Source organism: Dermacentor variabilis, chromosome 5, assembly GCF_050947875.1.
Source record: "Dermacentor variabilis isolate Ectoservices chromosome 5, ASM5094787v1, whole genome shotgun sequence".
Classification (NCBI taxonomy): Eukaryota; Metazoa; Arthropoda; class Arachnida; order Ixodida; family Ixodidae; genus Dermacentor; species Dermacentor variabilis.
The window spans coordinates 33,377,316-33,403,498 of NC_134572.1; the positions used below are offsets into that span (position 1 = coordinate 33,377,316).

Sequence of the window (26,183 nt, forward strand, 5' to 3'; positions counted from 1 at the left end):
AATCTAGGTTGTAAACCTTTCGGAACAACACGAAGCAGAAAAGGATAGGTAATCTGTTCGCGGCTCTCCCTTCAGCAACATGTCGGAATACATGAAGGACGGAGTACTTACTACACGGCATCATTTTGCTATGTTCAAAAAGGGTAACAAGGTATCGACCACATTGATAACATTTCCCTTAATGCGCCGCTCTTCAGCTGGTAATTAATTTAACGCGCATTTTGTCTAATGAACACAGCCCACAATTGCTGTCACCATTCCGTTCTCGCATCATAATAACAGGAATGAGATGAAGAAAAAATGACACTGCCGTTCCACTCTGTGAAGGTGAATGACCAGCGAAGCTGTTCAGCGTACGATACAGAGGCGACCCAGAATATTGAACAAAGGTACGAACATATTTATGTCCTAGTCTGTGGCCATAGTGGTGATATAGGTACGCACACACATTCGCGTATCACCTTTGTTACTAAATGTGTCCCTCGCGTACGACGATGAATGGCTCATACACACGTAAACGCGGCCTCACCATTACGATGACAGAAGAGAAGTGAAATTCTACGCTGGAATGATGGGTGGCAACGGAGCCAGCTGTGAAAGACGGCGACGCTCGAGGCATAGCTGATAATGATAGCTTTTTGCACAACGGAGCCAGCTGTGGAAGAAGACGGCGACGACGAACGCGCGAGCAGTGGCACTGGCGCGTTTGCGCGGTTGGTATGGTATGGTATAGTAAAACTTTATTCAAGTCCTGCAGATCGTGAGCCTTCATGAAGCGGGCCGCTCCCACGTGGGAACCGGAAGGCCGAGCCTCTCGGCCGCATTGTGGGCCTCCTGAAAGCCCAGACTTGGTCAGCCAGAAGAGGGCTGCGGAGAACCGCCTCCCATCTGGCCGAGCTGTTATCGATGATAGAGCGTGACCGGGCACACCGCCAGAGCATGTTTTCTAACGTGGCTATTTCTCCACAATCGCGGCATATGCCATTGGTGTAATTATCCGGATAGATTTTATGTAATAGCGACGGATTGGGATACGTATTCGTTTGTAGTAGACGGAGCGTTAACGCTTCAACTCTATTGAACCGCGGATGAGGAACGAAGTAGGTTCCGCGGCTGAGATAGTAGTGCCGAGAATATTTTAACAGTCCTTTTAGAAAAAGTTTTACAAAACATTTTTTTTCAAAAACGTCTGTTCTTACCTTTGTGCCTGGGACCTCTTAGGGTCTCACGTGTGACAAGGGCAGTTCAAGGACATGTTACAGGTCCCCGAGCCTACAGGGGTTGCGTCATTGAGCTTAGACCCTTTCTGCACTATCACCAGGATCTGCCTACATGATGACTTATTTTTGGCAACATCTCGGACACATTTTTTTCCCAGATCCTAGCCATAGACAGCTTCGTTGTAAAATTCTAGACTGGTATAAATAAGATTCGGGTTCGCAATACCCACCAAAGCCTCGGCGATAAAACTTGTGCTCGTTGAACCAGTCATAGAATCGCATTGCTTGTACCACGTTTTTTCTTTTTGCAAACGTAACTGTCTTGTTTGTTTCGTTGACCATGTCGTAATTGTAACATAGCTTCCTAGAAAAATTAATAGGTGAAACTATGGCGCTAGGGTCTATAGGAGTTACAAGCATGGTGAGTTGGCCAGCACGGAAATGGTGGTTAGTATATGCATTTGCTTAAACTTTGTCCGTCTGGCTTCAACCGGATTTTTGATGTAGTAGAACATTTTCTATGGCTAGTTGGTTTATAACTGAGAAGCAAAACACAAGTTCGAAAGTAACGGGACGAGACGAGTGCACAGATTTAACAACTACTGCACACTATTGAAAAACTTTTGAGTAGTAAGGCCTTTGAAGTGTTGCCTACAACCATATTGCCATATTCAAGTATTGCCTACAACCATACAGCCAATATTTAAGGCTAGAAGTTTAATTTTAATTAAAAAGTAGACCTCCTAATGCAGAATTTTTCGAAAGAGATTAATCCAGCCAATCCTGACGGTAAACATAAGATTAGCGAAGGTGGCCAGTCAATGGTAAAGAGCACTTACGAACGAGAAGCTTTGGGGATTCGGCACTTGGTTATTTGCACTGGCGTTCACATTTTGACCCAGCAGAAAACAAAGCTTAGTAAGAAAAGAAGACAGTTTATACCTCTATCCTTCAAAAGGTTCGCGTCAACTAGGTATTAGTATCGCCCCCCCCCCCACCTTCTCCACTCTGAATGTGAAAATAGAAAAAAAGAGCAAGTATTAATTGACTACAGTCATTGGTGCAGTCCGTAAATGATTGTGACACCTAAACCTTCGCTGGATCCATGGCCTATGCATTCTTGCATGCGAAAGGCCACGAAAGCCCATCCGCACTTCTTGAAGGCTACTGGACTGTACGAGAGCATGTGACAGTGGACATTTCTGTGCGGCTGACTCTATGAATAACTGACTCTTTATTATTTTCTTCTCTTTCCCTCTTATCTATTCTCCTCATTTTCCCCTCCTCAAACGTTGTGCAGCCAACCGGGCACGTCCTTGGTTAATCTCCCTACCTTTCCGTTTTCGTTCTTCACTCTCTCTATCTATCTCTCTCTAAAGCTTGGCTATAATGGTTGTCTGCTAAAAGGCCCGACAAATCTTTTCGAAAATGGGTGGCACGTGTAAGTTACAACCACCACATCGTTAAGTCCACGGAAATGAGCTTGGCGATTTGTGCATAGACTCTCACGCGAAACCCCTACAGAAACGCACCGTTGCTTTCTTACTGACGTCTACGATTTTTTCTCGCAGTTCCAAATCCGGCCCAAGGTCTAATTCGTCGTGGTGCATCATCTCTCCCGCGTTGCGGCACCCCCTCTCCTATATCTTTAAATATGCTATCCCGCTAGCATAGCCACTGCGTCGACCGCAAAGGGCCTCGTTGAGGCAACTCACAAATGACTGCCGCGCGCCAGTCTTACCTACGGTCGGCTAAAACACGTGGTGGTCCTCACCCAATGCGAGAGGCTCTCAGCTGCACACCTCTCTTGTTTCTTCGTTCGTGTTTCCCGTTACAACGCTGCATTGCACGTCGCGCTGTCCAGCCGTGCACCTACCTAACGAACACCCCTTCTTCCAGCCCAACGCTCCAGCTAAAGTGGCCCAAACTCGATGTCGACATCATATCTTCCAGGCAAGCGTTTTATTCCCCAGTGCTCCCGGCAACTTTCCCGCCATTCTAACCTCCCGCTTTCGTGCCGGCCTGCCATCTAACCTTAGTTCCTAATTTCCCTTTCTCTGGGACCTTCCTCTAGCGTGCTTATTGTTAGCCAACGGCCGCCCGTTGCCGCCACTACCGGCTTGCTCGCAATCATTAAGGAGCACCCCACGGACGGTGCATTCGGTGCAGCATATGGCACGCTAACGCACGCGCACACCCAGCCGCCGGGACCAGCAAACGAGCCCGAGCGGTCATTCACGCCTGTCGCCCAGAGTAAGAGCTAGCCGCAGAGACTCCGATGCCACGCTGTCGTTCTCCTTCCTCCTTCTCCTGCTGCCCGTATTCTGACGCGACCGCCAGCCAGTGCGCCCTAGTCTGTCGGTTGCCGCCAGCGGTGTAGCCTCTGCAGCTGCTGGTGCTCCTGAAGCCATAACCACTGCCTGTGGCGGCTACTCAGCTTAGCGTCTCCTAATGAGGTCGCAAATGCGTTGTTTGCTTTGCAGGAATGCTTAGGCTAGCTGTTACTGACTGTGTGCAAGTATGTGTCTTTCTTTTAGTTTTTATCTTTCTTTGTGGGTGTATACGCTGGGAATGCATCGTTCAGGGGAAAAGAAAGTTAGAGCCTCGATCGCTTGATTGATAGACTGTCTTGTTTGTTCCGCCGTTTGCATGGCGACGTTTTGTGAAAGTATTGTGCAATCTCATAATTTCGGGAGGGATGGGGCCCTTCAAAGTGGGTGTAAATATTTGGTGCAAACGCCCTGGGTTTTGATATATTAGGCATTACTGGAACATTTATGGTCATCGTAACAAATTAACGTGCAAGTTTTCGGTAATGCTTGCCGACAATCGCATACCCTGATAACATTGCCTTAGGCAGGATGACTTACCCCTGTGAACAATCCTATAGAGAATCGAATCGATGATGAAGCATACCTTAGAATCAGGCTTGCTGGTTGACATACTCGGTAATGTTGCTATACGGCGCATGGTAAGCGGGCTGGAAGGCAGCAATAAAATTATCATTGCAGACTGAACAAGCGCGGCTGTCAAAAAATAAAGTGGCTGCGCTTTAGCTCAGATAACCCTGGATATGCAAAGCGAAAGCTTGGTTTAGCCTGGTTAAGTCTTGGTTTCACTTAGTTAACCATCGATTTAGTTTGGTATACAACCATCGTTAAACCAGGTAAGACGGCTGTGTCAAGGAAGGTGGCTAGGCATGACTGTGATTAGGCTTGGGTAGACACGCATAGTTCGACATTGCGGCGCCTGTTGTTCGACAGGGAAAGCGCAAGTGCTTGACATGCAAAGAGACGCCGCGACATGCGCAGCGTCGACGCACAAACGTACAGGGCGCGAACGCGGTTGCTGCATTGATCTCGACGGTGCGACGCCTGTTGCATTCCGGACCCTCTCCAGTGAAGCAGCTCGCCGGGCGATATCCGCGGGGTGGTCAGGTACCGCTAGGCGACGACGGCTCAAAGCCTCCCGCTCCCCAACAATGCTCAGAGAAGACGGCCCGGCATCACTCTCATCCATGGCCAAGCTCGCACTGACTAGGCGAGCGCGGCGCTCCTCTTAGCCAGGCGCGCGGCGAGTCACGTGGTTAGGCGGCGGCTAGCGCACGCGGCGGCGCCGGAGTTCGGCGCGACGAGTGACGTGATGCGTTGCGAATGCTTCGGGACAGCTGCGGTCAAACGAAGGTCAAATACGCGGCGACGGCGAAACTTGGCTCGATGAGGTGAGTAAGGCTTTCGCTTAAAAAGCAAGTGTCGACGGCTGCAAGCTACGCATGTTTTTGAAATATATGCGTCACCGCTGTTTGTAACACCTCACTTCGCCTATAGCCAAAAAAATACGTAGGCTGAGGTATACAAAATGTAAGCAGCCCGAAGAAAAGAAAATAAGCGTAAAGCCCTTTCAGACTTGATTATATTTCTGGATGCTAATAGAAGGACTACTTTACAGAAGGGCCACTTGCCAGTTTCTCGGCATTGTTAATACAAACTAAATTATGGGGTTTTGCGTGCCAAAACCACGATCTCATTATGATGCGCGCCGCTGTGGTGCACTCCGTAAATTTGAACCACCTGGGGGTTCTTTAACGTGCACCTATATCTGATTACACGGGTGTTTTCGTATTCCGCCCCCATCGATATATCACCGGCGCGGCCGAGATTAGATCCCGCGAACTTGTGCTTAGCAGCCCAACACCATAGTCACTAAGCAACGACGGCGGGTGCATTGTTAATACAAAGCGGAACGTTGCGCGAGGCGGGTTATTTACTTTCACGCTAAAGTTCTTTGATGCTACATTCACCTTGAACTAGCACATCTGCCTAGGAGCGTGTTTTGCTTGTAGGGTCCGCATGAAGAGTTGGTATTCGAAATTACAGAGGTCATACACCACCTGATTGAGAGAGGACATGAAACAATTTTTCAGTGGCTACCAAGTCACTGTGGTATTATCGGTAGTGAGCCTGTCGTTCAAGCTGCTCGTTTGGCTCATGCAGAAGACAACCGCCCATCAATCCCGCTGTCTAGGACAGATGCTGCAAGGATGTTCCACCGACTTGCACACCAGAGCACCAGATCAGAGTGCAGTGAACGGCATTTTATACATGCCCGTCTATACACACTGGATGCAACTTTAACCCTTCTACTTACACCAAAACTTCTCTGAAGAGACGCGACCCTATTGTGTGGGATATGGGTGGGCGTCGCGTTTGCCACTGCTTACGCGTTCCGCATAGGAATGGCTGACACCTCAGCCTGTGGCGATTGCTGTGATGAGGGAACAATTTGTCGTGTACCTTACATGCGAGCACCCGCAGTAGATTGTGCAGAAACAATCGCTTTCTGTCGTTCTGAGCCAGCTGGGCGACCAGCCTCATTCGGAAAAAAAAAAACATTTTGCAACATCGTATCAGAAGACCATGCAAGCCCTACTGCGCATCTTGAGATTGACTGGTCTGTGTGAACGCCTGTAAACGAACCGCCTTTTCTGTTACCTGTTCTTGTTCTCTTTTAGAGAACATGAACAGGTTAGAGGCGCCTGTTCCTACCGGGAGCGTCGGCGTAACCGAGTGAATGAACAGAGCGAAGGATAAAAGAGCGGATGCGGAGCGCCGCGAGGGATAAAAAACGCGAGGAGGAAAGCGGAGAAGGAGGGTATGGCGAAAGCGCGAGAAGAAAAGTGTAGTGTGGTGATGATGGCTGCGAGATGGCACCAGAATAGCGCGCGTCGTCTGGGAGGCCTGTCTGCTGCGGCTTCTGTGAGTTGCGTCCGCGCGTCACCCGCGCGTCACCCGTGATTTCCAGATTAGCGAACGAGGCAGTCGCTCTGTTTGCAACGTGCCACACGAGACAAAGTGTCCATGCCAGCCAATATATCACGAAATGAAAACACGCATAAATCTGCGCTCAAATTTCGCATTAGGGGAGTATCGTAATCGCCGGTGAATTTTTTCTTTCCCACTCTGCCCTCTTTCCAACCCCTATCCTCACCCCCCCCCCCCCCCCACCACCACAGTGCAGGGTACCGAACCGGCAAGTCGCCTCTAGTTAACCTCCCGGCCTTTCCTCTGTCTGTCTCTTCCTTTCTCTCTCGGAAGGGGTGCGGGCACCAGGGGCGGCTCTAGTGAATACTATTAAAGATGAGTTCGCAATGTTTTGCTAGCCTTGCATAAACGCTACTTGGGCGTTACAACAATATTGCAAGGATGATTTCTGCATACTGACGGAAGAATGTACAGCGTCGTTTCGCGTCAGTTTAGTGCTTAATTGTGCCTAGAAAATAAAGGAAAAGAGACACCCATGCGCCAAGTTATCTGGAAAGCGAGACAAATCTGTACGGGAAGGCATTTCGACGTGCGCTGCAGTGCCACTCTTCGCAGACATTTCAATTCCTGTTTACGGAAACGCTGAAGTGAAAGCCCTCTGCTCATTTGTTCGGTCTGCCTCGTTTTGAAGTGTGCGTGTGCCCATGACTGCCTTACTTGTCTTTTTTGCGCTCGCGGGCTTTCATGAAAGCGCACTTCCGCATTCGTTTTCACGCGCACACGCAGAGCATGATGTCGGGTGCCGACTGGCAACAACGGCTGTGCTAAGCGAAAATTTTTATCGTTTATGTGCTGAGGATCTTCAGCGACAGATAATTGCCCGAATGGCTGACATTCCTTTGCTCGCACGCTGGACGCACAGAGCCGATTCACTTGCCGCCGCTTCTTCCCTTCTCTTTTTACTATTATGGTGGTGTCTGGTCCCTTCATAGCGGCTAGATACCACAAGCATGCGGTGAGTGGTTCATGTGGAATGTCTGCTACAGAACCGAACTCATTACTGACCCCTGCCTCAGACGTTCCCTCCTTTCTTTTTTTCTCCCTTTTCATTAGCTTGTGTCGCTGAAAATATTTAGACGCTCACGACGCATTTTGCGAACTGACGGAGCCTATAGTTGTAGTGGGCGATGTTAATTTCTCTGAACTGTGCGTGAGGTGATCCTTCGATAGCTCTTCACACCCCGGGATATGGCCATTGGTTCGAAACACCATAGCAAAAGAAGCAAATATATTCATTTAGCAAATGTTTTCTTCTACAGACCACGCTTATTTTCTTTCGCTAACAAAGTCATCAGAAAACGAGCTATTTGCTCAGACGCTTTTCGAAGTTCTCGTGGACAAGATATGCAATAGTAGCAAGAAGTGCTGCATGTTCATGTTCGTTCCATAAAACAGAAGGAAAGAGAGACGAAGACATTACGCCGCACGCGAACTGAGCTCCAGCATATCGCTTCTTCTGGCACTTTGGATTCGCTCACTGCATTTACATACATTTATTTAAAGGAATACCTTTGTCTTCCGCTAACCACTTCAACTTAACAACCGTCAACCGGGGACTATAGTTTGTTTTTCGACTGTGTTCCGGCCATTCGAGTAAGTTGCCTTTTGGGCGCTTTAGAAAAGTCAATGTCTCGTGTAAAACAGCCCTGTATAGAGCAAGCTTGTGCACATCCTTTTTTTTATCTCATTTCTCCTTTTATTCCCTTTGCTCCTTTCCCCAGCGCAGAGTAGCCAGCCGGTACTTGCACTGGCTAACCTCCCTGTCTTTCCTTCCCTTTTGTCTCTCTCTCTCTCTCTCTCTTCTAGCAGCTACTTTAGTGCTGTTTGGCCATCCAATTCAATTCAGGACTAAGATATTACTAAGTGCACAGCATCTCTAGTTTGAGTGATCGCTTACTGACACCAACTTTTACGTGGGCCTTTGTTTATTTCGTTACTTCATTCTTCATTTCGAATTTTTTCCTTTTTGATTCGTGCGAAGTAACAATACAAAAAGGAATGACTTTACGCTTGTGCACTTCTGGAGTCAGTGGCTCTATAAGTTTTACTGGTGGAAAAGGTAAACATCTCAAAAGGGAAAGTGTTCAGTTGCAAAATTATTGCGTGCATTGCAGTCTATTAAACGACAAAGGTGATTGGATAGTGGGAATCCAGTCAGGTATAAGCCACGAATGCAGTCAAATGATGCATGCATTAGACGAAGCCAGTCCTTACTTTGTAATAAATTTTCAAGAAAGACGGGTGTACATCTACGAACGAACTATTGCAACGAGTATTCGAAACGCTCATTGGCATAGTAATGACTTTCCGCGTCTCTACTTTGTAAGACGTGTTACAATGTTTGCGTCGATGCTTGCAAGGTTTAGGGCGTTCTATGACTGCATGAAGCCGTTGGCGCCTTAAGGTGTGCCACGCTTGAAACGTGGCTTATCCCAGAATCTCAAGAAATAGGATTATCATCCAGTGTCTGGACACTCAACCACCTTGCAACTACTGCTCATTTACTCACTAAGACGTTATAGGGCCTTCCCAAAGCCTGGCCATGAATGCAGTAATGTAACCCTTAAGCCGCTAATAAACTAGGCAGCGAATATTGCTGAGGTTCGTTAGCACTTAAGCGATTAGATTCTCTGTTTCGCTACAGAATCAGTAGCCTAACCAGCTACGCAACTTTGGGCAAGTTGCATTGCATGGGTACCAAGCTCTCACTTCAGCAACATTCTGACATTAAAGCCCAGTGAGCTTGATGCCCTCTTGAGAGCCAGGTTTCTCTGTTGTCACTATATTATTAACCAGCCTGAACGTATTGATGAATATTCGAACACTACCTGTTACGGCACTCTTTGCTTTATACGTCGCTCTCTTGCCTGAGTATACTTTATGCGCGTCGGGCAACGAGAAGGAGGAAAAGAAGGAAAAAGGTAGCGAGGTCAACCAAACGCATGCCCGGTTTGCTACCCTACATGGGAAAGAGGCTTAAGGGATGATCAGTATTACTTTCCTGTGCACTAACATGCGTGATTAGAAGGCTATGATTTTGCAAGAAACAAAGTTAGTGCCTTGCCAGAAAAAGGATCTGCAATTAGCTGTGAATTTTCGGGCAGGGCGTGGAATGACTAGTGAATGTCGCAAAAATTTTCGCGTCTCACATGGTTCTTGGTAGAAAACAACCTTACGCCAGTTTCGCTCCATGGTATGCTAAGCACAAGGAGCAAACACTATGTCCCGCAATGTTCGCAGAAAAGTTTTTTATCAGAATACGGTAAAAACAATGCATTCATTAGAAGAGTGCAGATTAAAGTTATAACAATTGCAGCTGTCGCGTGAATACCCAGTGCGCCTTTGCTGGGAACGGAAAGTGTAGTTCACGACGCAGCACAATTTCCATACACATGCGAGCACATGAATTTGCATAACCTGTCGCAAAAGCCCTCGAGCTGCGCCATACTTTTCCTGCACACGGCGAAATGCCAGTAAATAATGTGTTCTTCACACACGCAAAAAAAAAAGAAAAAGAAAAAAAGAAAGATCGAGCTTATTTTAGGAGAGAAACTTTAGATGTAAAAGAACCTGCAGCTTCTTCGAAGTATGCAGGCTGTACATGAGGTAGCAGCTAACTCAGAGACAGTTGTTTTCGCGATCCCTATGATATGAAGTGAAGTAGAAATGAAATAGACTTCATACTCTGCGCTCACCCTCGCATCATACAAGATGCGGACGGGCACGGCAAGGTGCGCTGCAGGGACCATAGGATGGTAAGATATCGAATTAGCCTAGGCTTGAGGAGGGAACGGAAGAAACTGGTACATAAGAAGCCGATCAATGAGTTAGTGGTAAGAGGGAAAATAGACGAATTCCGGATCAAGCTACAGAACAGGTATTTGGCTTTAACTCAGGAAGAGGACCTTAATGTTGAAGCATTGAACGACAATCTTATGGGCATCATTAGGAGTGTGCAGTAGAAGTCGGTGGTAACTTCGTTAGACAGGATACAGGTAAGCTACCGTGGGAGACGAAAGATCTGATTAATAAACGCCAATGTGTGAAAGCCTCTAATACTACAGGTAGAATAGAACTGGCAGAATTTCCCAAGTTAATGAACAAGCGTAAGATAGCTGACATAAGGCAGCATAATATATATAGAATTGAGCATGCTCTCAGGAAGGGAGGAAGCCTAAAAGCAGTGAAGAAGAAACTAGGAATAGGCAAGAATCAGATGCATGCGTTAAGAGACAAAACCGGCATTATCCATTACTAATATGCATAAGAGAGTTCGAGTGGCTGAGGAATTCTATAGAGATTTATACAGTACCAGTGGCACCCACGACGATAACGGAAGAGGGAATAGTCTAGAGGAATTTGACACACCACAAGTAACGCCGGAAGAAGTAAAGAAAGCCCTGGGAGCTATGCAAAGGGGAAGGCAGCTGGGGAGGACCAGGTAACAACATATTTTTTGAAGGGTCGTGGGCAGATTGTTCTAGTAAAACTGGCCACCATCTGTACGCAATGCCTCATGACGTCGAGCATACCAGATCGTGGAAGAACGTCAACATTATCTTAATCCATAAGAAAGGGGACGCCAAAGACTTGAAAAATTGTAGACCGATCAGCTTAGTGTCCGTTGCCTACAAAGTATTTACTAAGGTAATCGCAAATAGAATCAGGAAAACCTTAGACTTCTGTCAACCAAAGGACCAGGCACAATTTCGTAAAGGCTACTCAACAATAGACCATATTCACACTATCAGTCAGGTGATAGAGAAATGTGCGGAATATAACCAACCCTTATATATAGCTTTCATTGATTAAGAGAAAGCGTTTGATTCAGCCGAAACTTCAGCAGTCATGCAGGCATTACGGAATCAGTGTATAGACGAGCCGTATGTAAAAACAGTGAAAAATATCTATAGTGGCTCCACATTCACCGTAGTCCTCCATAAAGAAAGCAACACAATCGCAATAAAGAAGGGCGTCAGGCAGGGACATACGATCTCTCCAATGCTATTCACAGCGTATTGGCAGTAGGTATTCAGACACCTGGATTGGGAAGAACTGGGGATAAGAGTTAATGGAGAATACCTTAGTAACTTGCGATTCGAAGATCTTATTGCCTTACTTAGTAACTCAGGCGACCAAGTGCAATGCATGCTCACTGACCTGGACAGGCAAAGCAGAAGGGTGGGTCTGACAATTAATCTGCAGAAAGCTAAAGTAATGTTTGACAGACTCGGACGAGAACAGCAGTTTACGATAGGTAGCGAGGCACTGGAAGTGGTAAGGGAGAACTTCTACTTAGGGCAGATAGTGACCGCAGAACCGGATCACGAGACTGAAATAATCAGAAGACTAGGGATGGGCTGGGGTGCATTTGGCAGGCATCCTCAGATCATGAACAGCAGGTTGCCATTATCCTTCAAGAGAAAAGGGTATAACAGCTGTGTCTTAAAGTACTCACCTGCGGGGTAGAAACCTGGAGGCATACGAAAAGGGTTCTACTTAAATTGAGGACGACGCAATGAGCTACGGAAAGAAGAATGATGGGTGTAACGTTAAGGGGGGGGGGGATAATAAAAGAGCAGATTGGGTGAGAGAACGAACGCGAGTTAATGACATCTTAGTTGTAATCAAGGAAAGAAATCGGCATGGGCAGGGCATGTAATGAGGAGGGAAGATAACCGATCGTCATTAAGGGTCATGAACTGGATTCCAAGAGAAGGGAAGCTTAGCAGGGGGCGACAGAAAGTTAGGTAGGTGGATGAGATTAAGAAGTTTACAGGGACAACATGGCCACAATTAGCACATGACTAGTGTAGTTGGAGAAGTATGGCAGCTAGAGGCTTTCGCCCTGAAGTGGGCGTAGCCAGGCAGATGATGATGATGATGATGCTGCTGCCGATGATAATGATAACATCTTATGCTTTGCTCATCATTTAGTTACGGTCGTCATGATAACTTCCGGAATTAGTTCCATGTACGTTATATTTGATGACGCTGAGACACGCCCCAGTAGCACGCCTCCAAAGTGAATAGAACCAAATTTGTCTTCAGTGGTTCATTGAAGCAAAATTTCTGTCACCTACACTCTAATGTGCAGAACCATGTTAAGTGATATTAGCACATTAGCGACGCTAGTATCTATTCTTTCGTTTTTGCCCTCGCCAAGTGTAGGCTAGCCAACCGGGTACGTCCTTGGTTAATATCCCTAGGTTTCACTCTTCGGTTTTCTGAAAGCATATTTAGCGCCAGCAAACAAGGACGGAAGGGAGACGACAACACAATGCGCTAACTTCAACAACTTGATTTTCAGGAAATACACCTATATAACCCATGCCATATATACAACCCAACCCATATATAACCCATGCACAGTGGCGCCACCTTATCCAAATCTTACCCATCCAAAAAGCCGTCTCCTTAAATATGATTTCAGTTTACCAACACGCCCAACAAATGGCAATGCTGCAATTTATTTCTAGAATGTAAGATTTGGATAAGGTGGCGCCACATTGCATGGGTTATATAGGTGTATTTCCTGAAAATCAAGTTGTTGAAGTTAGCGCATTGTGTTGTCGTCTCCCTTCCGTCCTTGTTTGCTGGCGCTAAATATGCTTTCAGTTTACCAACACACCCAACAAATGGCAATTCGTTTCTCTCTCTAGCATGTGTTCAGACAGAATATCCCTGCTTGCTAAATGCGTAACGTGTGTAGGAAACGTGAACTAACAAGTGTATAATTCAACACAGGAGAAGCGACGATGACTAAAGGGGGACGGAATTTTTCAGTGAGACGCTGTAAAGAAAAGTGGTGACAGCAGATATGCGCCCTGTCGTGGTGAGATGGAAAACGAAAGAGAGAATAATGCGTAATTGCATTACGATATATTGAGCTTAGCTTGCGTACGCCTCGTTCCAAATTCTGCATCAGACAGTAATTATTTCCTAAATATTACAGTACAATATGATTAGTGGCGAGGATCAGGAAGTGTGCCCAATGCAATATTTTTGTATGCAGTTATCAAATTTAGACTAACCAAAAATTTAGTAAGTTTTACTCTTTGTTCATGTGTTACAATGGACCACATTCATAAATTTTATTTCATTATAGGCAGTAGTCCTAATGAAGTCACGAGCACTGTTGCCGTCGTGTTCCGAGAACCTAACTCACGTATCAATTGGCAGAACGTTATAGGAGCACAGAGTTCTCCTGGGGCACAAATAAATGCAATACCGCTCCTATGACACTGAATAAAACTCAGAGCACCGTTATTGTTACAGGATCTGTGCAGTAAAATCGCATATTTTCGCGATCATACACTTAACCATGTTTATGTGAAAAGGAGCCACGCCATTTTAATGACGCTTATTTACCTTCGCGTATAAGCCCTTGTGTTTCTCGTTATAATCAAAACATTGTTACTCCCCCCTACGCTGCACATAGGCGGTGAACTAAAACACGATGAAAGATATATTCTCATTCAGCTTTCTGTAACGCGCTCGTACGACAAAACGGGCTCTCACTGTGGCCACTTCCGCGCTCAAATAAAGGAAAAATTAAGAAGAATCAATTGAAACCAAGCGAGAGACTGCCAAGGCTGCACACAGAGAAGGCTAGGGTGAAACCACTACCAACATTACGGAGAAAGAAAAAGGGAGGCGCCGGCTCAACGAGGAAACAATTCACGATCGATAGCGAGCCACCAGCACTCCGACGACCCAGTTTTCGTTGTCTTCGTCGGGATACGTACGGCCGGGCCCCTTTTGTTTTGCCAGAGCATGCGTCCGCTACCGCGCCACCGCCAAATGCTTGAGCAGCCGCCAGTGCTATGGCCGCGCGCAGAGAATAGAGAGGCGCGGCAAAGTTGCCATAGTTCGCGCGCAAAGCAACGGCGGGCGCCGTTGCTGCTGCTGGCGCAGTCCCTTTGTTGCTCGACCCAAGATTAACAGGGTGCGCGGCTCTTTCTCGCTACGGGCACCCGCTTTTTCTGCTTGCTTTTGCATTGCGCTTCCTGGCCCGATGGAGGATCGTGTAACGGGCGGAATTAATGGTCCCTGATCCCAGCCACTCTGGTTTCAAACCCCGCCCGCCCTCACCCTATCCCGAGCCTTTCTCTACTGTCACCTTATAGCGCCTACACACAGAAACAGTGCTTCGGCCCGCTCTGCTTGACGCGTGGTTTCGCCAGCGCCTCGATGCAACACACTGTGTTGGGCCGACACTGAAAAGGCACGAGTCAATGCCTGCAAAACCACGTAGTTGCGCCCACGCACGCACACGCATGAAGATCGGCTGGGAAAAGGATGATGCGCGATGGCTTGACTGTATCTCCAGCAAAAGTGCGTAGACATGAAATTTTTGGAGAAAGGAGTGGGTTTGGTAATTAATGAGCAGAGCCTTGCAACGATATTGCTGTTGTATTGCCAGTGAGCGCGATATTTATCGCCCTTAGACTTCGAAGGCGCGAGCTCTGAATAGCATGAACCACCCCAACAGAGTTATCACGGGTTCATACATCGTACGCTTAATGGTTCTGGTCATTGTATGCATTTAATATTTCCTGTTGTTATGCTACATTGTAGCAGTCAGTTTGCAATAATAGCTTTTGACTTGCTGTTCATAAGAGTGCGGTAAAGGAACGAATAAGCGTAGGCTGGTGGGCTTGGGACATGGATGGTGAAGGTTAGCGGGAGCTTAGCCAATGTAAAGTCGGTGTAGTTCGGGTTGCTTTATCTAGCCGGGCGTGAAATAAATAAATAAATAAATAAATAAATAAATAAATAAATAAATAAATAAATTAAAGCGAACAGTACCTGGTTTTTAATTGTAATTTTCTTGCAGTCTAATTTCTGCTTATAAGCTCAGCGCGTCTTTCGGTGTTCTAAATTTTCACCGGTCATAGCAAGTTGCTTCAGCAACGTTCGCAAGGTGCACCTAGTAGCCCCTGATACTACAGCAGCCTGCTGAGTTCGCACTTTGTACAATAGGGTTAGTTTCTTAGAAAAATTTGTTGAAGTATTTTTTTTTCAAGATATCGCTCAGTATTTCTATCATTATCCGTCGATCAGTTTCTGCTACATTGCACAACAACAAGAATGGTGGCTGTCAGGGACAATGAACGAGGGGCGTCTCATACTTTTTTCTGTTATGTGCTTTTGCTACAATGAGCTGCGACTATTACAGCTGGGGCGTTTGAATGCCGTACTGGCAACAATAAAGAGTTCAGAGTGTCGAAATTGACAGCTATTAGGTGTATTCAACTCTTAGTGAACCGCCAGAAAAACGCTTCATGCCGCACGCATTCTGTCATTTCGAAGTTGTCGGCTTTGGCACTACCTTTCGTGCACAAAAAAAAAGTAACAAGAAGATAATAGAGTATAATGAGCGTAGGACAACGGAAGATGGGGGCATGGAGTGGCTGTTGCAAAAGAAGGAAATTTATTGGTAGTATTCAATATTCTTGGCCTTGCAGCAAGCGCACTTTGGTTTATGAGATTAATGACTGCTTTGAAGCTAGACCCGTTGAGTAATTGAAAGTTTCTGTTTTTCTGTCTATGCCGTGGTGATTGGTAAATGTCTTAAAAAGTTTCAATGGAGTTACAGCAATTCTAGCTCAAATTTAGCCTAGGATTTTTTTTAGTACTGGAAGAATTGGTAAAGGCTATAATTACTTTGTTAAGTTCAATGACGTCCCGATCGCTTCAAAAACTTCGCAGTTTTGTAGGCGGGTGCGACAACTGTTACTTAGCGTTCAAATGTTTCATCAAAAGAAATTACAAATGCAAAGTACAGCGTATGTCTATGGGCACCCAACTGTCCCGGAATTTAGCCATCTGAATAAAGTCCCATCAGACATTGCTTGATACTACGTTGTCTTTGCACACATTGCATCTCACCTAACAAGGGCTACCCGTATTACACATAGTATATAACAGCGATAACTGCATGTTGGGCTGCATACGGCGCAACTTATCAAGATCGCCCTTGTCAACAAGGTTCTTACACAAAACACTGATAAAGTCGAAACTGAAACAAGACACGCTCTTATGGGACACAAATCATTGCAACCTGATTGACTCGCCGGAAATAACCCAAAAGAACTGTTAGTTTCGTACCTCTAATTAAACTACAGCTGCAAAACAACTACAAGCTCAATCAAATTAAGCCTAAAATTCCTGGGGGTAAAATATTTCCTGTGCCATTTTTCTCAAGATATCTAATCCCCCCGTCTACTTGGTGAACTAGACAAATGGTTCCATTGCTTTTCTGAATAGCTAAATAACATTTTACATAATTCAAATTCCACTAAGCAGATAATACGTTTTTTGTGTTACAGTCCATGGGGCTAGTCACAGCCAAATAAACAACCTTACCACCTCAATTATGGTCATTGAAGAATATTAGCAGTGTATTTACCACAATGCTCTTGGACAATATGTTTAGTCACCATTAAATCACAGAAATTTATTATGTACTTGTATTGTAATGCATAATAAATAAATAAATAAATAAATAAATAAATAAATAAATAAATAAATACGTCCAATGGTTATTTGAGGTGACATTCCTGTGATCCTTCTTTTAATTAATGAAGCTTTAACAGAGTGCTTGCTTACTCAGATGACAACACACACACGCACACGCACGCACGCACGCAGACACACACACACAAACACACACAAACACACACACACACACACACACGCACACGCACGCACGCACGCACGCACGCACGCACGCACGCACACACACACACACACACACACACACACACACACACACACACACACACACACACACACACACACACACACACACACACACACACACACACACACACACACCCTGTTTTCATTTCACGGCTTCCAAGAAATAAAAGGACAGAATGAGCAACAAAGATGCCATACGAAAAATATGCAGTCGTTAATTTTGTAATGACCGTGCTGTTGTGTCCACCCCACTAGAAAGGACATTGTATACGTGGTGCTTTATTTAGTCGTCTCTGACATCATTCACTCCAAACAAAATTAACAGTAGTGTCTGTTTCTACTGTAGCGCGGTAGCTTATATCCTTTGTGAGAGAAAAAGGACAGCGGGAAATATATTTCAAGGAAGTGAGCTTACCGACGCCGGAGACAACAAAAAGCAAAAGAATAAAGCGTATGTATTCAAGCCAACAAAATATATAGCGGGCACAGTGGAATGAGAGAGATCCACGAAGACAAGGTGTGAGCCGGTTAACTCTAGCCACCATCCTAATGATAACGTACGCGTGGACTACATGGTGCTGGACGTATAACTAGTTAAGCTTATTCGGCGAGCAGTCTAGAAAGAAGCGAGGAGAACTCACTCGTTTGAGGAGCGCAGTGAGGCTATCCTAAAGAAGCGGAAAAGTGCAAAGGAAGAAAAGGACGCACGGGGGAGCTTTCAAGCAACTTACTGCATAGCATTTGCTTCAGGGAAATAAGGAAAGGGGAAGGCGATGAAGGGAACCCTGGGGGCGATTTGGGGATGCGCCCCTCGGCTAGCCTCTCGGGCGCGGACCGGGAAAGCCGCAACAGCAGCAGCATAGGCGGCAGCGCCTTTGTCGTCACGCCGCCGGCGGCTGCCTCGCGAATCGATGGTCCAAGGCGGCCGGCGCGGGAGCCATGAGCGGCGGCGCGATGCTGCGGCCGACGTTTTCTTCCCCTCGTTATTCGGCTTCGTTCCCTCCCCGACCAGCACTACGGCATTCCTTCTTTCGCAGGCACCTTCTCTCTGCTTCGTTATCCACTACCAGTTCCAGTCCTCATTTTCGTGTTCCCTCTTTCTGTTTCTTGGCGCGAGCTTTCTTCCCTTTCGCTGTCAATGTTTCCTCTCTGCTCTCTCCCCAATATATTTTTCTCTCCTTCTCTGCCTTTCCTCCTCCGCTCTCTTTTCTTACACACCACTTTTTCGCCATACGTCTACAGCGTTCCCTATTTTTCCTGTCGTCAACCCAAAGCGGCATCTTGCCACCATATAGCTATTCTTCGTTATCCGCTCCAACCGGTGCTTTTACCATTTCCGTGACTTGCTTTCACGTAGCCATGCTAGTTTTTGATGGCTGCCAATAGCTAAAGCACCTCTCCCATTCGTGGATGTTCGTCCTCGTAGTGTCGACTCAAAAGATATCAGCGTACTTCTGTCGCCTCCGCTATGTCTTTCCACTCTGCATTTCGTCCAGCGCTAACCACTCGTACACTTTTGCTTTTTTCATAATTTCGTCACTCTTTACCTTTACGCTTACAGCGATAGCATTCTACGGACACTCCACGCAAAGTTTCGCGGTCATCACCGTCAGGTTTCGTATCAAGTCCGACTGCGATAATATCCTATCACACCTCACGCGCTGTATGCTGTGGGTGCGTGAGAAAGCATGCAAGGGTGAGCCGGCAAGGAAAATGGCTTGATATGTGCCCAATTTCGGAGGTCACCTGAGAAAGCATGGTCAACGGGGGGAGGGGGTATGTGGAGGTAAGCGCCTGGTACCGCCATCGAACGCACCCTAGAGGGCTGCAGGTGAGCGCGCGTCTCCTCCGCTAGCATGGCCGTGGCTGCTCATGTCTATCCACGTGGCTGAAGATGTACACCGCCCGCGATCCGTGTGGTAGGTAAGCTCCGGCGGGTGCAAACGCTGAGAGAGCCGAGATGCCGGTGGCTGCATGTGCGCTTTCCCATTACGGGACCTAGTGCTGGAGGTCACGTAATCTAAAGTTTCAGAGATGCGTTGAAGCGAGTGGAAGCAGAAGCGTTCACTCCCCTCTGTTTGCGCTCTTCATCACACCAGCGCTGTGGCAATAAGTGTTCTCTCTCATCGAGTGAGATCTGTTCATGTTTTCGTGTGCACGCGTGCACGTGTGACAGCATGCTCGTCGGCTTAATTAGCAAGCAAAGTTTAGCGCTATCTCTGCTGAGGATAAAACTATGAACCTTACTTCGTGTAGTTGTCTAGCATTTTGTTATTGCTATTACTGCTTTGCCTGCCTGGCGACGCTGCAACTTTTTTCTATAGCTATCATTTGAGCTTCGCCTGAAAACTGCCGAAAGTGTTTGATCCTTATTTATAGCGGGGCTTGCTTTTTCTTAATTTGTGCGCAGTCTTTTATTCACAAGATGTACCCACCACAAGCAGCACATGTCGCGAACGTGCGGCTCCACTGTTGGCGGTCTCAAAGCGATAATGTTACGGCTGTTTGGACTGCCTGCTGTACGTGGATCGATGCTTCTTGCTGGTTTGCTGGTTTGCCGGCTATCGGCTGTCCTCTAATGCACCAGATCTCTTTCTTACACTGATAAAAAGTTTACTGCAATACTGTATAGTCGACTTGATTTGCAAACCACGACGCATGTTACTGCATGAGCCTGCGCTCTTCATTTTGTCCCTGCGGACGTGATCACCTGTTTATTTTCATGTGATGCCGTAGTTTACGAGACATTTCGATTTTTTTAACCAGTCTGCTTTTGATGAAGCTGGGGTTATTCATTATTTTCTTTAGTGTGGAAGTGGGCTCTGCTTGAGTTTGCTTTTTTGTTTCATGAGGGATTGGGCTGTGTAGGCAAGAGAACTGGCTCGAAGTACTAAGCGCGGCAAGGGGTGAGGGCTCCTTTCGTTCCACTCACGTGGGTATTTCGCTGCGCCGTCGAGGTTCGCGCCGATCGAATGATGATAATTTGAGTGAGAGCACGCCGAAAATGCTTCTTGGGCTTCCTATTGAGATAACGAGAAAAACCTCCTAGCTTCCCCGCCTCGTGTCAGCGCTCTTAGTGTCCCAGAAAGAGTAGAATTTCATGCAAAGGCGCTTTTCACTTAATGGCAGGACCGCGGGGGAGGGACAGGGGGGGGGGGGGGAGGGCGTAGTTGTTTCCAGCCATCTCCGATGCTAGTTTGTAGTTTAAGCCTGGTGAATTAAAGCTTTTTGGATCGGCAACTGGAGACTAAACAGCGTTTTTACAATGAAGAATGGTAATATAATGCTCATAAAATAGTTTTCCCTATATAGCTGGCCTAATGAATCTACACACTCACTTTAATGCTTGAGTCCTCAGAACCTTAGTTCGTAGGTTGTGATAAATGTTAGTTATAAAGATATACCTTGTAACAGGGTGGTAACATGCTAATTGATTAGATTGCATCATGTAACAGTGTTGACCCAAAAGATGAAAAAAAAAAACGCAAGACAGACTTCCGTTAGAGCCCTCGTGTACTCCCGCTTTTATATTGTGCTTCGTGGTTCATTGCGCGGTAGTAAAGTCGTAAGCGAAGTAAGCAACAAGGGTTGAAAAACTAGCGCTATCTGCTGTGGTCTATGTGCGCTAAAAGAAAACTGGCGAAAACAAAGTCTTTTCAGTGGGCGTAATCCAAAACGTTACTACACTCATACACAACTGGTGTAAAATAAACTGTTTTTAACAATTGAAGTTTTCAGTTTTATCACTGCTTCCCAAAAGCCGGAAAATCAAAACAAAGGCACGAAGAAAACCGCGATGTTTCCTTGTAATTTCTTACGCCAGTTTTTGTGGCTGTTTGAACAACGCGCTGCTGTCACAAACTGGCGTCATTGTTGCGACAGCGCATTGAAAACAGCTGCAGAACATTTGGATTGAAAATCACATTCCTTCACCTGTATTTACGCACATTATATGAAGCGTGTTCGCGTTCCTGCCTACGTGACATGACCGAGAGAGGCACAGTCCATGTTTTGGGGCTCGCAACAAGCATTCTGAAATCTCTTTCTACAAGCAAGGGATAAGCCAGAGACAAAGTAAGCACTTACTTCTGCACACTAAACAATTACCCGCCGTCGTGGCTAAGTGACTATAACCTTCTGCCGCTGAACTGGCAATCGCAGGTTTCATTACCTGCCGTGGCTGCTGGATTATTGTGGTGGCGGAACGCGAAACGCTCGCCTGAACCGTTATTAGTGCACACGTAAAAAACCTCAAGGTGGTCAAAATGAGTTCGAAGCCCGCCACTACGACATCCCTGCTCGTCACCTTCCTCCATTCCTGCTTATCTATCTATCTATCTATCTATCTATCTATCTATCTATCTATCTATCTATCTATCTATCTATCTATCTATCTATCTATCTATCTATCTATCTATCTATCTATCTATCTATCTATCTATCTATCTATCTATCTATCTCACTTACCGATTCAGAAGCCGCGCACCTAACTTGCCTTGTGTTATCAAACTGTTACCCCCAGTATAAACACTCATCAACCATTATCGGTCGTTGTAAATGTTATCGCAATTGATCCAATGCTTATCAACCCGTATCGCCTCTTATCAATCTTATCAGAATTCATTCTAAGCCCTTATCCCTCATTAGCACCTTATCCCTTCCGCGCATCAAATCATTACCAACCGTGATGAGACCTATATACCCCTCAGCACTCCTTATCATCTTTATCAACTCACTGACTGCTTATCTATCAGTGTTGCGCGACGCGAAGCCCATGAACGCTCAGAAATCGGTAGCATTTAGGCCGCTGAAGGAGCGCTCCAAGGGAAGGGGCATCCCACGATCGCCGAAATTCTTCGGGTACGCAGTGTGTTTGACATTACATATTCGTAAAGTCAGAATTTTCCTGATGTCTGCAATGCTCTAAGTCAGCTCTACATGTGGTCTTAGAGTTTGCTTTTATTCCACCATCAACAAATCTTTCAACAAAGTCTTTATAGAAATTGTTTCCCTTGCACATTTGTTAGGCATCGCTGGTACAACACCTTCATATGTTTCAGATGTATTTGCCTTCTGCAAGCGTGGCTGTTTAGCCCAGTAGGGCGTAAGACACTCGGCTTCTGATTGTGGGGTCCAAGGTTCGAAACTCACCGCCGCCAATTCTTGCTTTCAAATTTATTTTGTTTCATACAGCAATTTCTGTATAGCGATTTGTCTTATGGGACAGACGGATGGACGGGTTTCCTCGTTGGGCAGGCATAGAAATGGATACACATCTAAAAGATTTTCAATATGACCTGCAGTGAAAGGGAGGAGCGAAATTGCTGCGAAAACAGTCAATCCCCGCCTAACCATCGCATCTCAATACACATACCCCCCGATGCTTGCGTAACAAATATCTTCCCAGGGTGTCCTTAGTTCTGAAGGCTGCACATTTTAGTGTATTGTATGCCGTCCTGAAAAAAAAAAGAAAGCCCTTTTGTCGCCGGTACTCAGGTGATTAGGTTGCGAAAGAACACAATCACTGGCGGCGATATATGTTCGCAGTATTATTAGGCGCGGCCCTTCGACTCTCGTGAGGTAACGTTACTGCTGCCAGAAGCTGCACAACTCTGGGACTCTGGAAAGCTTTCGCGAACATTGTTGTCTGAGCCGGAGCAGGACACTGGGCTGTTGGCTCCTCTGAACCCACATAATTACTCTAATGCACCTCGGAGGCGAGAAAGATTGTGGGCGCACTGTACCTTGAAGTTCACAGCACAACGTGTACAAACGAAGGAGCCTTTCTGGATCTGGGAGCAATCAGGACGCAAACCATGCGAGACGCAAGCTGCCGCCAAAAAAAGGTTCTGCAGTACAATCGTAATGCTAGTGAGAGAACTAATTGTTTGATTTTCAATATATGGAACTAGTTTTCTAGGCAGGTAGGGGATTTTGGTTGTTGACGTGCGTATTCATCATTGAGGTTTGTTTTGGTAATTTTGATGATTGTCAATTTGTTTATGTATCTACCAATAAATAATTACTTGTGGTAAATAACGTCCCAAAAATACACAATATGATTATGAAGCTCGCCTCAGTGGAGGGCTCTGGATCAATTTTAAGCACAAACTTTTACTAAGGATCTGCTAACGTGTTCGTTAAGGCAGGAGCTGTTGTACACATTGGTCATACTGAAAATCTGCCTGCATTTTGCCTTACTTTCTGCTGTGTGCGCGCAGGGCTCCATTCTCTATCTCTTCCTATTTTCCGCTTTCTATTCCAGCTTTCACTTACACCTAGTGCAGGATAGCAAACCGTACACTCGCCTGGTTGACTTCCCTGCCTTTCCACTATATTTTTACCGCTTTCTCCCTGTAAATTATTACTATACAAATCATGCGTTACGCGATCATATTACCTGACGCCCCCTGCAGGCATGTTGGCTGTTCAAGCACACTTACACTAGTGTGAACACTGAATAATATGTATAGTTTTGTAATTTCTTAATTGCGCCATTAACGATCATTCAGTCCAGAGGAGTACGCTGAGGAGACGGGAGGCAACCATGGATTTCAGTCGCGATATGTACACTGGGAAATCTTTCTCAGTGTTCATGTATAAATGAAACCGTAAACCTGCAGATTCTAGGATTGTGCACGTTCCTAATCAAGTCAGGAACTTTACCAGTGGTCTTCAGATTCGTGTTTTATACAAACAAAGAAGCCATATGATTGAGCAGAAGTTATATATATATATATATATATATATATATATATATATATATATATATATATATATATATATATATATATATATATATATATATATATATATATATATATATATATATATATATATATATATGTTTGTGTGTCTGTGTGTGTTGTGTGTGTTGTGTGCGTGCGTGCCTGCGTGCGTAAAGCACGCGTTTGTCTTCGCTACTCTCCAATTTTATATTGCTAGAAGCTTTGTCGATTTCAACGAAGAGCACATGCCACTTGTGATGAAATGGATTTTCCTTCCTGATTTTCTGACGAGTGATTTTTCGTCTCATTTCAGGCCTCCACCGATTGGATAACTCAGTGGGCTTGCCTACAAACATCAGTACTTCCTATCTAAAGGTGGGTAAGTAAATTTCTGGACCCGCCGCGATTGTTTGCTCTCGGCTTTTACCATTGCATTCCGATAATGGTTAATTCCAAAGAAGAAACGAAGCTATAAAAATAGAGCTCGTGTACCACTTTCTAGGCGCACGGTGTGCTACCCCCCGGTGGTCTTAATTACCCCGAGCCTTTTACTACTGCGTCAGGAGTAGCCAGTTTGTTGGTTAGCAAAGTTAAATATCGCAATTTTATTGATATTATTAATTCTTGTTGTTCTTGGATAAAGTTTGTCGTGGAGCTCAGCATTCGGGATGCGAAATCTATTAGTTTAATACGACTTCGCTCTTTGCATTTAGAGAACTCGAAGCTCTCTCTGCTCAAAGCTTTCTATTATCGCCGTGTACAAATCTAATCATTGTCATTACATGGCACTGCTTTTTCTTTTCATGTTTTTTTGTCAGGCAGTTTGATAAATCTTGATCGGTGGTAGTCATTTACAAAAACAGACGCATGTTCTCAGGTTTGCTTTTGGCTGTCGACAGGGCTGATTCGTTCTAAAGAAGTTATGATGCAGACAGGCGCTTTCTTTTCAGGATTTCGTTTTCTACAGCACACAGCATGAAGGAGTCAATGACCATTCCCCCGTGTCCTGAATAAACAATAAGAGGGAAGAAAGGAAGAACAATAAGGAGAAAAGGGGAAGGAAGAGGGGTTAGATAAATTGCGCTTTGGGTGGTCATGACATTAAGCGCTGCCAGACAACGTGACTGTTTCTGACCGCAGAGCTTTGACCCCATATTGGGTATGGCGACAGCACGTCTATTCCGTGAACAAAAATAATTCACTTTGGCAGTAGTCGAGAGCGCTTGCGCCTCTCAGGGTTAGCGACCGCGAATGTTGGCCTGGAAAAGGCAGTTTATAATTGTATTCTGTCTTTTTTTTTTCATAAGGAAGTTTTACAAAAGAACAGATTGTGAAACAACGTCTTCGCTTCTAACGAAGTTGAACTTCGCGACCACTATGGCGCTTGATATTGATGCGTCTCCTGTCCAGCATCTCGTGTCGCGACGACGTGAAGAGACTGAAATAAGCCTGCGTGCTTTTCTCTTTCTCAGATCACTTCTGCCGAATTTTAAACCACAAGACAAAAAAGAAGAAAAACAAAGTAAAAGAATCGCAACCTAGTTTGCAGAGGACCCATACAACTGTAACAATTGAGGGCATTGGACGGCCTTTAGGATTAGGGAAATTAACATTGTTTGAATCAATGTTGTGAAAAATTCTGAAATAAGTTTACCCTTTTCTTGGCTATGATGAAAAGTGATCTCCTTGAGCCATTTGCTTTAGGAGCCCCTGCATCCATGTGTACCATCTCTTGCTTAGGAATAATCCAATAAAATGCATAAGCTACGGGACTAAAGGTAATGTGGGTGTACATAGAACAGCGGCTGCCATGCAAGAGGGTAGTGGAAATTAGTGGCTATGGAAACCAGGCACTAAACAAATAGACCTACATTTGTAAGGCATGATGCCCTCTTTAAACAGCTTTATATATATATATATATATACATATATATATATATATATATATATATATATATATATATATATATATATATATATATATATATATATATACTGTTGCGTTTCGCCTGCGACACGTGGTTTTGCCGGCGCGACTGCGGCAGGGCGGCAGACATTTTGGCCCGATCGTCGTCGCCGCAACACTCATCGCCAGGTGTTTCCAGGCGCGACTGCGGCGATGCGGCCGCCTAGGGATCATCCTCGCATTCCAGTCATTGTGCCCGAAACAGGCGATGCCAAAGCAGGGATCTCATTCCAGTCATTGT

General features: G+C 45.6%; 1 protein-coding gene across 6 annotated transcripts in view; it reads left to right on the plus strand.

The window, feature by feature from the left end:
- LOC142582417 (neural cell adhesion molecule 2-like) overlaps positions 1-26,183 on the plus strand; it is a 388,203-nt gene that overhangs the window by 112,447 nt on the left and 249,573 nt on the right. For 3 of the 6 annotated variants that reach the window (XM_075692111.1, XM_075692117.1, XM_075692116.1), the window contains exon 2: positions 24,290-24,351. The gene's annotated coding sequence lies outside the window, so the exon portion shown is untranslated. Of the gene's footprint in view, positions 1-4,865; positions 4,942-24,289; positions 24,356-26,183 lie in introns of those variants that run through there. The other 3 variants (XM_075692114.1, XM_075692115.1, XM_075692113.1) reach the window with 3 other exon arrangements.